At 41.7% G+C, this 17,417-nt stretch overlaps 1 protein-coding gene across 1 annotated transcript in view; it reads right to left on the reverse strand.

Moving 5' to 3' along the window:
* The window catches only part of CA10 (carbonic anhydrase 10), a 292,905-nt gene that overhangs the window by 239,524 nt on the left and 35,964 nt on the right, over positions 1-17,417 (reverse strand). The gene's annotated exons all lie outside the window — the stretch shown is intronic.

Here is a 17,417-nt window from a genome sequence, read left to right on the forward strand (position 1 = left end):
CTCATCCAACATCAGTACCTGACCTCACAAATGCAACTTTGGCTGAATGGGTTCAAATTCCCACCGACACACTATAAAGTCTAAAGGAAAGCCTTCTTGGTATAGCCATAAAGAGAGAGCCAACTCCTTATTAATACCCATAGACTTGGAATGGTGTGTCCAAGGAGCTCATATAGTTGTGATAGTCTGGCGTCCACACTTTTGGCCATGAATTGTACATAAAAGAAATTATACATCTATATAAATTGCTGAAACATCATCATTACTAAACAGACCCACTGGCCCATTTTTTGCAACTATGCTATTTCTATGAAACTGTTTTCATTTGAAATTGCTGCGAGGGGTGACCGATACCATGGTATGTACATATTTAATTCAGAATAAACAATGTTATTATTTTCTGGAATGCTCAGCTCGGAGCCACTGGAGTATAATTGACTGTGATTTATTGATGCCACTATTGGACTTGGTTGTTACCTTCTAATTGGTTGAAAAAACATATACCTAATCTTTGCTATGTGCTATTCCATTTAAATAAGCTTTATAACATGCAGATTATATACCTTTTGACAGTGCCAGAATGATTTGCCAAGACACTGGCAGTTTGCCTGATGTAACAATGTTTGCTGGCTTTGGATCTACCGAAACAGCTTTTTTATTTATTTCTCTTTACCTGTCTTATTCACTTCCATGTACAAAGTCATCACTAGGAGTACAATATTGTATCTATATTGCAACTGATAATAGACATGGTAATGCAGCCTTTGTTTCCAGAAACGCACCAAAAACACGCAAAGATGAATGAGTTGTGCTTGCAGTGCCATCATTTCTTAATGGTACCCAAAATTCAGGTAGCAGTTGTGCATTTTGTCACTTGTTTTCCATGCAAAAAATGCACAAAAATGTGCATCACCAAATGTGCTTGGCTAAGTGCCAAAAAATAGTACTTAAAGCGGACCTTCACCTTCCCAAAGACGACGCCGCCTCTCCTCCACTCCTCCCTTCCTCTGCAAGAATAGGGCATTGCTTTTTTTTTTTTTTTTACTCCTTTTTTTAAATTTTTTATATAAGGTCCATCCCACCTCCCAATGCACATCATTCGTCTATCTATCTATCTATCTATCTATCTATCTATCTATCTATCTATCTATCTATCTATCTATCTATCTATCTATCTATTTATCTAGCTATCTAGCTACAGTTTCTCACAAAAGTGAGTACACCCCTCATTTTTTTGTAAATATTTTCTTCTATCTTTTCATGTGACAACACTGAAGAAATGACACTTTACTTTGTAAAGTAGTGAGTGTTCAGCTTGTATAACATTGTAAATTTGCTGTTCCCTCAAAATAACTCAACAAGCAGCCATTAATGTCTAAACCGCTGGCAACAAAAGTGAGTACACACCTGTAAGTGAAAATGTCCAAATTGGGCCGAAAGTGTCAATATTTTGTGTGGCCACCATTATTTTCCGGAACTGCCTTAACCCTCTTGGGCATGGAGTTCACCAGAGCTTCACAGGTTGCCACTGGAGTCCTCTTCCCCTCCTCCATGATGACATCACGGAGCTGGTGGATGTTAGAGACCTTGTGCTCTTCCACCTTCCATGTGAGGATACCCCACAGATGCTCAATAGGGTTTAGGTCTGGAGACATGCTTGGCCAGTCCATCACTTTTACCCTCAGCTTCTTTAGCAAGACAGTGGTCTTCTTGGTGGTGTGTTTGGGGTCATTATCATGTTCGAATCCTGCCTTGAGTATGATCTGAGCACTGATAGGCTGACCCCCCCCCCCCCCACACACACACACACCTTTAACCTCTGCAGCAATGCCTGCAGCACTCATACGTCTATTTCCCAAAGACTTCAGTATTTGACGCTGAGCACGTGCACTCATAGTCTTTGGTCAACCAATGTCGAGGCCTGTTCTGAGTGGAACCTGTCCTGTTTAACCGCTGTATGGTCTTGGCCACCTTGCTGCAGCTCAGTTTCAGTGTCTTGTCAATCTTCTTATAGCCTAGGCCATCTTTATATAGAGTTTGTAGATTCTATTTTTCAGATCCTCAGAGAGTTCTTTGCCATGAGGTGCCATGTTAAACTTCCAATGACCAGCATGAGAGAGTGAGAGCGATAACACCAAATTTAACACACCTGCTCCCCATTCATACCTGAGACCTTGTAACACTAACAAGTCACATGACACCTGGGAGGAAACATGGCTAATTGAGCCCAATTTGGACATTTTCACTTAGGGGTGTACTCCCTTTTGTTGCCAGTGGTGTAGATATTAATGGCTGTGTGTTGAGTTATTTTGAGGGGACAGCAAATTTACAGTGTTATACAAGCTGTACACTCACTACTTTACATTGTAGCAAAGTGTCATTTCTTCAGTGTTGTCACATGAAAAGATAGAATAAAATATTTACAAAAATGTGAGGAGTGAACTCACTTTTGTGAGATACTGTATTTCTAGCTACAAAAGGCTCATTATATTCAAAATTGGGAGCATGAAAAGGTCCAGCTGATAGACAGGCCCTGTTGAGTTTTATTATGGTCTACTGAAGAGAGAAACCATCATGAAAAGTGGAGGCTTCGGATAGAGGACATTTGCCCTTGAGCCAGTACAAATAATATATGTTGGGTTGGTGGCTCTGTGTGGAGACGCTCCTACATTCAAACCTCGATCAGCGGTCATAAAGTACTTATTTGGCTACAATTCATTCCTTACACTCTTACAGCTTTTAGCATATTTATGATCTTCATCTTCTCGAGGACAATACCACCTCTCCTCCCTTCCTGCGCAAGAATAGGGCATTGCTTTTCTTTTTTCCTTTTGTTTACTCCTTTTTTAAAAATTTTTATTTAAGGTCCATCCCACCTCCCCATGCACATCACTCGTCTATCTATCTATCTATCTATCTATCTATCTATCTATCTATCTATCTATCTATCTATCTATCTATCTACATACAAATGGCTCATAATATTACAAAATTGGGAGGAAGAAAAACTCCAGCTAATAAACAGGCCCTATTGAGGTTATTAAGGTCTACTGAAGAGAGAAACCATCATGAAAAGTAGAGGCTTCGGCTAGTGGACATTTGCTGCTGGGCTTGTACAAATAATATATGTTGGGTTGGTGGCTCTGTGTGGAGACACTCCTACAGTCAAACCTCGATCAGAGGTCATAAAGTACTTCTTTGGCTACAATTCATTCCTTACACTCTTGCAGCTTTTAGCATATTTATAAAATATATAAGTATGTTATAATAAATCATATTTTTAAAATAACGCCCATCTTTCACTATGGCCACCAATGACTGTAGCTCTGTGGCATACGTTTAGCTCACAGGAAACTGTCCCTACCTTTAAAGGCCAGTTGGTTGTGGCTAAAATCTTCAATCCTCCCCTATAAATTAGAGACAGAACTGGGTCCAACAGCAGCTTCTTTCTCTCCTGCTCTCTATTTTAATATTAAGATGGAGAAAAATCCAGAGAAATCACAAAAGAAGAGGATGTGACAAACCCAAACATGAATTTCGTAATTCCTCTTTCTTGGCTTTGTAATGGCCATCATTTTCGAAAGAAGCATTAGCCCTAGAGGACGATTTCCACCAAAGGATTCCCGAACAGAGATGTCTCTCTAGCCCTCAGCTATAAATAAAATGTCCTATTCAAGTGGCCTTTGATCGCTTAAAGCATTAGTCTGACCCAAACTGACACGCTCCATGGGAAGGCACTTTTTGGAGTGAATCTTCCATTAGCTCGCAATTAACAGGATCTCCTCACCGGAGCACTGACACATTCAAAGTAATGCAAAATGCATTAAAATTCAGTGGGAAGTGTAGAAAAGGCAGAAGGCAGGGGCGACTCAGAAGGAATCAGTGAATCACAAGAGTAGGCACTGTTCCTTACAAATCTTATGACTAGTAAAACAGTTCTTCACATCATATATGCAAATGCTTGCCTGGAACCAACAGTTAGGTTTAATATAACCTGGAATTTTTAAAACGATCTAGAATACAGTTTCAGAATTTTAATCTGGATTGGATGGAGAAGTGTTCACTTGCATTTCCTGTTGTATTTGCTACAAAAAAGAAGTATACAAGTCAATAGAAATGCATTATGGAAGCTTGGTCAATGCATATATAACACCTCTAAGATGCTCCTTAAATGCAAGCCATTTTCCCTTACAGTAAACATAACAAAAAAAGTTATGATCTGCTATCTTATAGGCAACATCTAGAAATGTTGAATGTGCCTAAGCTGTACTTTGAAAAAATGTAACGTTTCTATGCTGGGGTCTCCTGGAGATTCCTTTATGCAGTAGGTGCAGTAGAGACCAAGGGAGCCTCTTCAATATGCTCTGGCACTGCCCCAAACTCCACAGGTACCGGACCATTATCCTAACTACTAGTAATTCAGTTTTACAATCTAATTTTGCACTTGCTCCTAAATCGTCCGTGCTTGGCATTTTAGATGGATACCATTTCTCAGACCATTCTAAAGCAGCAAATTTTGCAGGCCATGTTTCAAGCTAGGAACCTTATTTTACAGCACTGGAAGGTGGAGCATCCTCCAACACATAACAAGTGGGTCCAACATATGGGCTCTACTCTACACCTTGAACATGTTATGTTCCAGCACAGGGGGTGCCTGGTGCAATTTTACAAAGCATGGGATAGCTGGCTAGCCAAACCTGGTTTATCACCTCCTGACTTTGTGAGGGACAGACTCTAATATAGTGTATGATTTGTTAGTTACAAATCTGGAAAGTACCTGCACTGTGCAAAATGCTGGCTTTTATGAACTGCGGTATAACCAGGGCATTTTTGCAGCGGGAATGCTTACTGAGTGATGTATTTTTGCTGGTGAGGGTCTATTGTTGCTGGGATGGATCTATTATTGTTTGGGGGATCTATTGTTGTTGGAGGCTGTTGTTGACAGGGGATCTATAGTTGCTGAGAGGGATCTATGGTTGTTGGGGAGATCTATTATTGCTAGGAAGATCTATTATTGCCAAGGGGATCTATCGTTGCTAGGGGGATCTATTTTTGATGGCTGCACTGGACCTATTTTACTGCCTTCTCTAAAAATGGTAGTACTTGCAGGTGGGTAGGGGATGGAACCAAGAGACAGTGCTCAGAGGTGGGAAGGGCTGAAGACAAAGGGTGATTTGAAAGGGGGGGGGGGGGGTACATGCACCTATTCTCTCATAAAAAAAAGCCAAGAGTATAAGTGATGTTGTTGTCATTATAGCACATCTCATTTTGTGAATTACGGTATTTGATCTACTGTAACTGTAATGTTAAAGTACTCTGGTTATTGTCTGTGTAAATTACTCTGAAGAACTCCATATTGTTTTCAATAAACTTTACCTGATAAAAAAAAAAAAGAATATTGGCTGTTAACGTCTTGTGCCTAGACACTCTTATGCCTTAAGCCCCATAGCTGAATATATGCAGCAAAGATCACCTATAGCACTGTTGCCACAGACTGCTAGTCTCAACAAGTTTGGAGTGAGATTTGATGATTTCACTTTTGTGCTGCTAACTGTTCTCCTTGCTGGAGAGGAAGCTGGACCTGTAGTTCAAGGACCACCCTGCTTCTACTTTATTCATTCTGAGGATCTGTACTGTGTTCGCCTCTACTGCTGCTTCTTTTTTATTACCCCACAAGTGATTAGATCACCAGTCATCGAGAGGAAACTCTAACATGAGGAAGCAAAGACCTACATCTTTCCCAGTGTGGAACAAGGCATGGTAAGTCAGCATTTGCCCTCTGATTGCCTGTTTTAGGCACCAATACCACAGAACAGGTCCTTTTTAAAGTATGTTTCACTTGTCTTGCTTTGAGGCTAAGGCTTTTACATCCATTTAAACTTTTGTATTTCATGTAATAGGTGCACACTTGACTTATAAACTCGTTTTGTGTGACCAGTGGACAATTTCAATAAGGGAAGCAAGATATCTTATAATGGCTCTTGGGGGTAGTCAGAGTTGGTTGCAAAAATCCCATAGCATCTAGTAATTAGAAATCTCACATCTTGGTCTCTAAACAGCACAAGAAGCCAAAGGTTCATTCAGCCCCCATGTACCAGAAAGGCTATTTGATGGGCACAGCTAAGTGGAAAGATTCAATGAGGAAAGCAAGATTTCTCATAATGGCTCTTGGAGGTAGTCAGAGTTGGGTGCCTAAATTTCACACCATGAAGAAATATCACATTATGGGCTCTAAACTACACAAGAAACAAAATGTTCATTCAGCCCCTATGTACCAGAAACCATTTTATAAATACACCTAAGCTCCACCTAAGTGTAGAGATCTAATAGGGAAAATACGATTTCACATAATGGCTTTTGAAGGTTGCCAGAGTTGGGTTAAGAAATCTTACATCACGGTTTCTGAAAAAACATGAGAAGCCAAAAGGTTTATTCAGCCCCCATGTATCAGATAATGGATTAAGGAGGTAGTTGGAGTTGGGTGCAAAAACCTCAAACCATGGTCTCTAAACAACACAAGAAGCCAAAGGTTCATTCAGTCCCCATGTACCAGAAACTATTTTATGGACACACCTATCCTCCACCTTAGTGGAGAGATTCAACTAGAAAAGCAAGATTTCACCATAATAGCTCTTGGAGGTAGTCGGAGTCGTATGCCTAAATTTCACACCATGCAGAAATCTCACATCACAGGCTCTAAACTACACAATAAATGAAAGGTTCATTCAGCCTCTATGTACCAGAAACTATTTCATAGGTGCACCAAAGCTCAACCTAAGTCTAGAGATCAGATAAGGAAAAGATGAATTCACAGAAGCACTCTTGGAGGTTCAGAAACCTTACATTGTTGGTTTTTTAACAACACGAGAAGCCATATCTGCCCCCTTGTACCAGATAATGTCTCTTGGAGGTAGTTGGAGCTAGGTGCAGAAAGCTTACACCACAGTCTCTAAACAACACAAGAAGCCAAAGGTAAACTGATCAATTTTTTGGATGCACCTTAGCACCACCTATGTGCAGGGCTGGACTGGGACAGAAATTTGGCCCTGGACTTCATCTAGACCAGCCCACTTACATTTTGAGTGTCCCATCACCAGCCACTTACAACAGAGTGTTCCATCAGCACCACCTTACATCAGAATGTCCATTACCAGCCCCCTTACATCAGTGTCCTATCAGCTCCCCCTTACATCAGAGTGTCCCATCACCAGCCCCCTTACATCAGAGTGTCCCATCAGCGCCCCCTTACATCAGAGTGTCCCATCAGCAGCCCCCTTACATCAGAGTGCACCATCAGCAGGCCCTTACATCAGAGTGTCCCATCAGCAGCCCCCTTACATCAGAGTGTCCCATCACCAGCCCCCTTACATCAGAGTGTCCCATCACCAGCCCCCTTACATCAGAGTGGCCCACTGAGCCATCGGCCCACCGGGAAACTCCCGGTAGTCCCGATGGCCAGTACATGCCTGCCTACGTGGAAAGATACAATAAGGAAAGCAACATTTCTCATAATAATAACACTAGAAGCCAAAGGTTTAGTCAGTCCCAATGTACCAGATAATTGCTCTTGGAGATAATTGGAGTGGGAATGTGGAAATCTCACACCACGGTTTCTAAACAACACAAGAAGCCAAAACGTTCATTCAGCCCCCATATAGAAAAAACAGATCTATTATATGGGTGCACCTAACTGGAGAGATTTATTGCACCTAACCAGAAAGCATGATTTCTCACAATGGCTCTTATGCCGCGTACACACAGTCAGAAATTTCAGCCAGCAAAAGACCGATGAGAGTTTTTCGTGTATGCTCCTTCAGAATTTTGCTGGCTGAATTTCCGCCAGCAAAAGATTGAGAGCAAGTTCTCAATTTTTCTGCTGGAAAAAATTTCTATCAGAAATTCCGATCGTGTGTATGCAATTCCAACGCGCAAAAACTCATGCATGCTCAGATTCAACTACGAGACGGAAGCTATTGGCTACTGGGTATCGAACTTCTTTTTTGTAGTCCAGTCGTACGTGTTGTAGATCACTGTGTTCTTGACGGTCGAAATTTGGTGTGTATGCAAGACAACTTGAGCGAAATCCCATCGGGAAAACCATCAGAGCTTTTTCCGAGCAAAATTCCGATCGTGTGTACGTGGCATTAGAGGTTGTTGGGTTCAGAAACCTATTTTATGGGTGCACCTAACCTAATGCTAATAAAAATGGTTGTCATCCACAGTTACGGACTACTATTCTGATCAATTGCCCTTGGCTATGTTTGGCATCAGCCTGAGAGGGTCAGTTGTTCACTGTATTAAATTCATACATATATTACGTATAATCTGCTTCTAGACCGGAGAGACCTTGCCCCTGATCCGTGTCTGACCTTAACCTAGAATGACTTACTACCCATATTCAGGAGTCATCACTACAATCCAGTCCCTGAACAGAGTAATGCTATTATGTGTTTTCATTCAGTACGGCTGCCCTTTATGTTTATTTTATCCTATATTTCTGAGAATTGTTTCCTATAATTCAGTTTGCTGTCACTTTCCATAGGTTTTCTCCTATATCAGCGATACATGTTTTTTTCATAAGAAAAACTAAAACAAATATTTTCATATATATTTATATAGACCATCACGGGGTTCTGCCAAGCTGTATTTTATTTGCGCACTTGTCCTGTTTCGAGCTGCGAGAGAGAGGACAGAATTTCTTATCTCCGGGGAGAAAGAGAAAATGTTATTTATACAACACCAGCTGTTACTGTTCAGGCCCAGGAAGGAATTGTCAGTTCCGTTTATGTAACACTTGAAATTATCCAGGGGGACACAGGGCTTCCTAGGTAAGTTCCGCACACGTTCCGGACTCTTTTGTGTCCAAAATAAAGCCATAAATGTTGTATATGTATGAACGTAGGGCAATAGCGTAAAGCAGTGACCCAACGCAATGAGTAGTGGATGTTTGGAACAGACTTTTAGTAGAGGTAGCGGGTCAATAAACAATAAATGACATAAAAAAAAAAACACTGGGGGAGATTTACTAAAACCGGAGCATGCAAAATCTGGTGCAGCTCTGCATAGAAACCAATCAGCTTCCAGGTTTTATTGTCAAAGCTTAATTGAATAAGGTAAAGTATGAAGCTGATTGGCTACCATGCAAAGCTGCACCAGATCCCGAGTGCAGCAGTGTTAGTAAATCACTCCCACTGTCCCACTGTTACTTTGCCCAATGAGATCATCACCGGAAACCCTCCGTCTTTGTGACCCCTCTGGAGCCTCCTTGCCTGCCTAAGCAGTTGGAAGCATCAAGGTCCTCATTTCCAATCCAGACCATCTGCATAAAGTTTGCATATTCTCGCTTGTGTTGCACCCTCCTACTTAAAGAGGAACTGCGGTCTGCTCACATAATTTGTAGGGCTGTGGAAATTAAAGATTAATTCTTTGATTAATCGATACATTTTTTTGATCAATCAAAATTCTTTTAATCGGTACTCACCTCTCCGCCAGCTTCTGGGTCTTCAGAGAGTTCCGTCAGAGATCCGGTAACATCATGGACAACGACGTCCCCTTCCCCTTCCCCAAGTGCCTCCGCCTGCTAACAAAGGGAAGGGGGGAGGAGTCCGGTGACGTTGAAGTTCTGATTGAATGGAGCTACGCATGATATCACCTGCTGCTGCCCTACGGAACTAACACGATTGTCGGCTTTACATGCTGTGTTTTTATCATCTTTATGTGAGTAAAAATTGAATCTTATACTTAAGCGGTGAGCACTTAGATCTTTTCTTTCTACCCATGACCCGGCGTCCTTGCTGAGATCTAAGGAGACGTGAGAGAAGTTTATGGTCCGTGTTAACCCTTTTGATACCCGCTTGCATGACCACCTGTCTGCACAGGGGTCCATGCCATAAGGTGAGAGTGATTAGTTAGACTGGAGGTGGAGGGATTGTCATGCTACTGTGGAAAAAAAAAAGACTTACGTCAGTGCTATAGTTTGAATTTAAAACGTATTTGTGTGAACTGTGAAGTTAAGTCATAGATTGTGGAAACTAACTAGTTCCGGGTGATTGTATATAGTGTATACCACATTTACCACTGACTAATGCAGAGTTGCACTGCAGGGAGATCAGCTAAAAGTAGTTGGATCTGTATGTGCATTATAATTAATCGAAATTAGTCGATTCATAGTTTTCAAAAAAATCGATTAACCGAACACGAAAATTTTAACCAGTAACAGCCCTAATAATTTGTAATAAAAAGATCTTTGCAATTCTGAAGCTTCCCTCCAACCACTTTGCACATTATTTTATATATACAGTGATGCTGTACTTGCCAAAATATGCTGCAGAAATCCCCTTCCACTAAGTTTGACTGCATCCATTTTAACTGTAGGCAGCTGAAGCTGCTGCCTGTTGACTTCCTGGATTTACACAGACAAACAGAGGCAGACCTCCAGCTCTGCAACCGTACAACTTTCATTTGCCCCTTTTTTGACTCCCTGTTTCTTCCTGGCAAACTCCCATGAGTGTGAGAGAGAGAGAGAGCTGTGCATGATGTCATAAGCCTAGGCTTTTTTTGTGACAAGAAAGGGGAATTGGGCTGTATAAGGTATTTACTGATAGAACTTTTTTTTTTTACTATCCAGAGTTAAAACAACAAGGGCAGAAGATTTAATAGATGGAAAGATAAAAAAATTGATTGAAGGTCCACTTTAAGGTTTAGGATAATAGGCAAATTCAGTTTTTCTCCTTTGTAGTCTGTAGAGCAGCTGTTGATTACTTTAGCCTGATCCGTTTTTCACAGGTTGCTGGTCTGATTATTTCCCCCTGCATTTTAGAGGATTTTGGAATCACAGTGGGAGGAGAGGCTGAAGGGCAGTCTGAATATTTATGGGAAAGTGTGCCCAGTAGGTGGCTGTAGAGCCCATAAACAGTCTGAGGCCTGGAGCAGAAGTTGAGTTGGTCCTGGGTAGAGTCCTTGGGGCAGCCTGCTGGAGTACTGTTGGAAGGTCATTGAGGTCCCAGCTCTAGCACAGCTGGGGGGCATATTTCAAGCCTGGACTGGGATTTTGGTCTGGAGAGTTCGTTGGAAAGTACCCAGTAGATGTTGGAGGGGAGTGTACAGCTGTCCTGTGGTATTGAGAGTTTTGTTTCAACCTCACTGTAGAGTGCCCAAGGTGAAAGAACTTAACTGGCCTGACCTCAACTCAATAGAACACCTTTGAATTAGAGTGGAGACTGCAGGCCAGGCCTTCTTGTCCACATGAGTGCCTGACCTCACAAATGCTCTTATGGAAGAATGGTCAAACATCCCCATAGACACACTCCTAAACTTTGTGGACGGCCTTCCCAGAAGAGTTGAAACTGTTATAGCTGCAAAGGGTGGGCCAACTCAATGTTGAACCCTATGGACTAAGACTGGGATGCCATTAAAGTTCATGTGTGTGTAAAGGCAGGTGAATGAATGAATGAATGAATGAAATACTTATATAGCGCACAATGCGAACTGAATCGCCTCTAGGCGCTGTGGCGAGCTTTGATCATCTGCTAAAAGAGGAAGGTGTCCCAATACTTTTGGTAATATAGTGTATACGTTAATGTCATGATCACCAGGTTTTTTTAATTAAAATTTATAGATTTCAAAATTCCACAGTGGTGTGAAAAAGTGTTTGCCCCCTTCCTCATTTCCTGTTCCTTTGCATGTTTGTCACACTTAAGTGTTTCGGAACATCAAACCAATTTAAACAATAGTCAAGGACAACACAAGTAAACACAAAATGCAATTTGTAAATGAAGGTGTTTATTATTAAAGGTGAAAAAAAATCCAAACCATCATGGCCCTGTGTGAAAAAGTGATTGCCCCCCTTGTTAAAACATACTATAACTGTGGTTGTCCACACCTGAGTTCAATTTCTCTAGCCACACCCAGGCCTGATTATTGCCACACCTGTTCACAATCAAGGCATCAATTAAATAGGAGCTGCTTGACACAGTAAGGTCCACCAGAAGATCCTTAAAAGCTACACATCATGCCGAGACCCAAAGAAATTCAGGAACAATTGAGAAAGAAAGTAATTGAGATCTATCAGTCTGGAAAGGGTTATAAAGCCATTTCCAAAGCTTTGGGAATCCAGCGAACCACAGTGAGAGCCATTATCCACAAATGGCGAAGACATGGAACAGTGGTGAACCTTCCCAGGAGTGGCCGGCCGCCCAAAATTACCCCAAGAGCGCAGCGACGACTCATCCAAGAGGTCACAAAAGACCCCACAACAACGTCCAAGGAACTGCAGGCCTCACTTGCCTCAGTTAAGGTCAGCGTTCATGCCTCCACCATCAGGAAAAGACTGGGCAAAAATGGCCTGCATGGCAGAGTTCCAAGGAGAAAACCACTGCTGAGCAAAAAGAACATCAAAGCTCGTCTCAATTTCTCCACAACACATCTTGATGATCCCCAAGACTTTTGGGACAACATTCTGTGGACCAATGAGACAAAAGTGGAACTCTTTGGAAGGTGTGTGTCCAAGTATATCTGGCGTAGAAGGAACACTGCATTTCATAAAAAGAACATCTGAAGGAGAATGTCCGACCATCTGTTCGTGTACTCAAGCTGAAACGAACTTGGGTTCTGCAGCAGGACAATGATCCTAAACACACCAGCAAGTCCACCACCGAATGGCTGAAGAAAAACAAAATGAAGACTTTGGAGTGGCCTAGCCAAAGTCCTGACCTGAATCCTATTGAGATGTTGTGGTATGACCTTAAAAAGGCCGTTCATGCTCGAAAACCCTCTAATGTAACTGAATTGGGACAATTCTGCAAAGATGAGTGGGCCAAAATTCCTCCAGGATGCTGTAAAAGCCTCATTGCACGTTATCGCAAACGCTTGGTTGCAGTTGTTGCTGCTAAGGGTGGCCCAACCAGTTATTAGGTTTAGGGGGCAATCACTTTTTCACACAGGGCCATGACGGTTTGGATTTTTTTTCACCTTTAATAATAAACACCTTCATTTACAAATTGCATTTTGTGTTTACTTGTGTTGTCCTTGAATATTGTTTAAATTGGTTTGATGTTCCGAAACACTTAAGTGTGACAAACATGCAAAGGAACAGGAAATGAGGAAGGGGGCAAACACTTTTTCACACCACTGTATAACGATTTTCAAAATTACGGTTTACATACCCTTTAAAACAAAACTTCATTAGTTATACTAAGGTTGTTAATGGGTTTTCTTGTTTGCCAACCTTGTACAGCCAGTTCATCATGCCCCACATTTAGATAATATGTTTTCATTAATGTGTATAAAAAGCTCACATCAAATGTTTCGACCTGTCCCCACTGCATTTGACATTTATTTAACCTACTTAAGTTGACTAACCAAATGCCTAGATGTGCATTTATCTACATTAAAAAGCATCTGTCACTAGACCTTCCCATTCGTAACGATTATCTAAATCCTTCTGTGCAATAGGAAGAATTAATTGAGCAGAGTACCTAAGGCAAAAGGGTTCATTCAAATTAAAGTAAACAATTCTGGGAAATTCAAGCATAGGAATAAAAAATTGGCAAAGCTTAACTTCAATGAAAAAAAGAGCCCTGGTTGACTCTTTCTCCTGAAATTGGAGTTTATTGGATGCACAACCAATATTAAAACAGTACAATGACCACAGTCCAAACCAGCATAGACCAAAGCACTGGAGGTGGGCAATATTCATTAAGCTACAATATGCACCATATTTAATTATAAACCTTCTACTGCTGGTTAAAGAGGTTTGCATCTTTTATGAAAGAAAAAGAAAGAAAATCTAAGAAAAAGCAAAAGGAGACAAGACTAGAGAAAGGGGAATAAGAGAAAAGGGTGGTAGCCAGTGGCGGTGCGTACATAAGGGCGCATGTGCGCCATCCCCCGCTCTCTTGTCACCCCCTCTAGCACCAATAGATAGATTCATGCATTGCATGAATCTATCTATGGCCACCGCTGCCACCCCCTATTCAGGCTCCTGGCCCCTTTTCGGGCACCTGAATTACAGCGGCGGGTGTTTTTCAAACACCTGATTAGAGCCGTAGGCTCTAATAGGTGTCAAAAAATGTGACCTGCGAGTGCCATGCCAATGAATATTCACTTACCTAACACTAAACTGAACGGATCTCACTGTCTAGAATAGAACATACTCATTTTAGAATTCTAATAGTCAAGACATACATATTGAATATTAAAAAGTGCTTATCTGTCCAAAAAGAGAAGTCAGGAGAAAAAAAAAAAACAGAAATACCTTGCAGGGAAATAAACCTTGTATGCAGGCATCCAAATAAAACGGCTATTCAATGATATGTATTACAGGTCGACGTGCCCAGGTGCAGAATTTCTAGAAGAGTGTGATATTCTTGATCTACCACCGTCCCTTCCCTCTACCCCCCCCACCCCCTTCTTTCTCCTCCTGATGCTACTTCATTCAAAATTTTGTTCTCTCCCGGATGTTCTCCCCCAATCGCTCTAACGATTTGTTTTGGATGCGACTGTGTGATTTTTTTGCTGAAGTTATATATATATATATATATATATATATATATTGAAAACTATTCTCTGACTGTACAATAGTGTAATTTGTACCTTGATATTCTCTTGTAATTATAAATGATAAATAAAAACTTTTCTGTTAAAAAAAAAGCCCTGAAATGTTTCATTTGAATCTCTGCCCGAGGCTACCGATTGCTCCATTTATATCATATTGTCCAATATTTCTCTGGCCATTCGACAAGTGTAGGGTTTTGAGTTGACTTCCAAAGCCTAGGAACAACTTGAGAGGTTCTATTCATAGGATTTTTTTCCTAGCAGTAGAAATTAATTGAGGAACTTTGGTTAAGAGTGTCACCTTAGGAGAACTGGGGGTGTTTTCCTGGCACTCATCATGACATAAGTGGATAATGCTAGCCCAGAAAGCTTGGATAGGTCAGTACTCCAACGAAATATAAAGCCCTAGACCAGCTATTTTTTACTAGGGTTCCCCCAGAGATTGCTAAGGGTTCCTTGATCTGTGACAAATTGACCTCCTATTGCCTGCAGAGCTCTGAGGCCAACGACACTTGGCAATGCCAGTTGCAAGACACCAGTGAACTTTTTAGCTGTCTATAAGGGTGGCATTCTGACCACTACTGTATGAAGGGCATTTGGTACTGGTAGGTTACATCGATAGGCAGCACTGCTAGGTGGCACTAATTGGCACCACTGGTGGGCATTGATAGGTGACACTTGTGGGCATTGGTAGGTGACACTCATGGGCATTGATAGGTGGCACTGGTGGGCACTGGCAGGTGGCACTGGCAGGGGGTACTGGTGGGCACAGTTGAGGCAGAATTGCCTCTTCCTCTTCGGGACCGTTGTCCCTTGCACATAAGCTGGCGATCTGTCTTTTTTTTTCTCCTCGCGCTGTCAACTGAGCTTTTGTTTACATCATGTGATCAGGTGTCATTGGCTGACAGCTGATCACATGGTAAGGCGCCGGGACTTAGTCTCAGTGACTCGGTGATCATAGCTCGCGCCCTGTAGGGGGCGTACGGGGAGTGTGCAAAGGGGAGGCCTTCATATGACGGCCTCCCGGAAATTCAGGTCCGCGCTGTGAATGAATGAATGAAATACTTGTGTAGCGCACAATGCGAACTGAATCGCCTCTAGGCGCTGTGGCGAGCTTTGATCATCTGCTAAAAGAGGAAGGTCTTGAGTTTTTTTCCTAAAAGCCAGGTGATTTTCTTCCAGGCAGATGTTGATTGGTAGAGCATTCCATAGCCGAGGCCCTTGGACAGCTGTGGCCGTTATCCGGCTATAGCACAGACACCAAGTGGTTAAGCAAGGCCTGGATTCTTTCCTAGGTGTACATAATATAACTGGGTACTAACATGTATAGGTAAAGTTGATCCAGGGAAAATCCGATTGCCTATCGGAGGATCAGGAAGGAATTTTTTTCCCCTGCTGTAGCAAATTAGATCCTGCTTCACTGGGGTTTTTCGCCTTCCTCTAGATCAGGGATATGCAATTAGCGGACCTCCAGCTGTTGCAGAACTACAAGTCCCATGAGGCATAGCAAGACTCTGACAGCCACAAACATGACACCCAGAGGCAGAGCATGATGGGACTTGTAGTTTTGAAACAGCTGGAGGTCCGCTATTTGCATCCTAGATCAACTGTGGGTAAAGGATTGTGCATATGGGATTGTATTTTTTATTTATTTTTTTATTGGTTGAACAGGATGGACTTGTGTCTTTTTTTCAACCTGACTAACTATGTAACTATGTAAGGTCCAATAAACCCTTTTATTACCACATTTCAGATTTTTAGGGTGTTTATAAAAATAAAAGTAGAGAGAAAGATATCCAACATCAAGATAAAGATTACCTGGCCTTTTCTGGATAATTTGTGCAAACAAAAAGTTATCATACAGAATGTGTCAAGCAACGCTTATATATTGGAAGAACGGTAAATACGGTATATATGCGGTTCATTTGATAAAAGTAGTCATAATAGTCATTTTTAAGCATGGATGAACAGTTTCATTTTACAGCTGTTTATCTCACCACCCCGCCCGACCACATTACTTCTACCAGATATGAACGCGGTATCACTTTGTACAGGTGCAGCCTGGTATGATACATAAACTGTGATTTACAGAGCAAACTGCAGATTTGTTCTGACACGTTCAAGTGTACAAAACATTATGTGTACATATTCGCTGCTAAAAAATGCTTAACATGTTTTTAGAGCCTGTAAACATTATGGTAATAAATGTAAACTAGAAAATAAAATTGGACAATTTCCTTATGGTTTGCTTGTGCGCTTATCACTTATCATTGAATTCTTAACACATTCAATGAGAAAACCCATAGCTCCCAACGGTCCCTGATTTGGAGGGACTGTCCCTGATTTGGAGCAATGTCCCTCTGTCCCTCATTACTCCTCATTTGTCCCTCATTTTGATCTGATCTATACAGGGCCGTCTTTAATATTGATTGGACCCTGGGCAAAACTTTTCTTGGGGGCCCCCTCCCCATGCAATTTCGCTCTCCACCTGCTCTGAGACATACAATAAATAGCAGCTAGACTCAAAACCAGTTTACTGAATCAGGTCAGGCAGCTATTGTGATTGGTTGCCAAAGGTTTCAGTGTATCATTACCGCTCACTGGCTGGTTGCTAGAGGTTACAGAACACATTACAGCTCACTGGTTAGTTGCTAGAGGTGACAGCACATGATTTGTGCTTGTTGATTGATTGCTAGAGATTACTGTGGATATGACCTTAAGGGGGCATGATGTACATATAAATGCTGCCGGCCGCCTCTATTTGCATATGAATGCTGGTAATTTACATGTAAACACAGGGTCTCCAGCTGAGTCATCTGGGACACAGCACAGGACTAAAACCTCAAGGGGTGAGGGAATTTATA

This window comes from Lithobates pipiens, unplaced genomic scaffold, assembly GCF_037356315.1.
Source record: "Lithobates pipiens isolate NorthernLeopardFrog02 unplaced genomic scaffold, aLitPip1_a1.2 Scaffold_28, whole genome shotgun sequence".
Taxonomy (NCBI): Eukaryota; Metazoa; Chordata; class Amphibia; order Anura; family Ranidae; genus Lithobates; species Lithobates pipiens.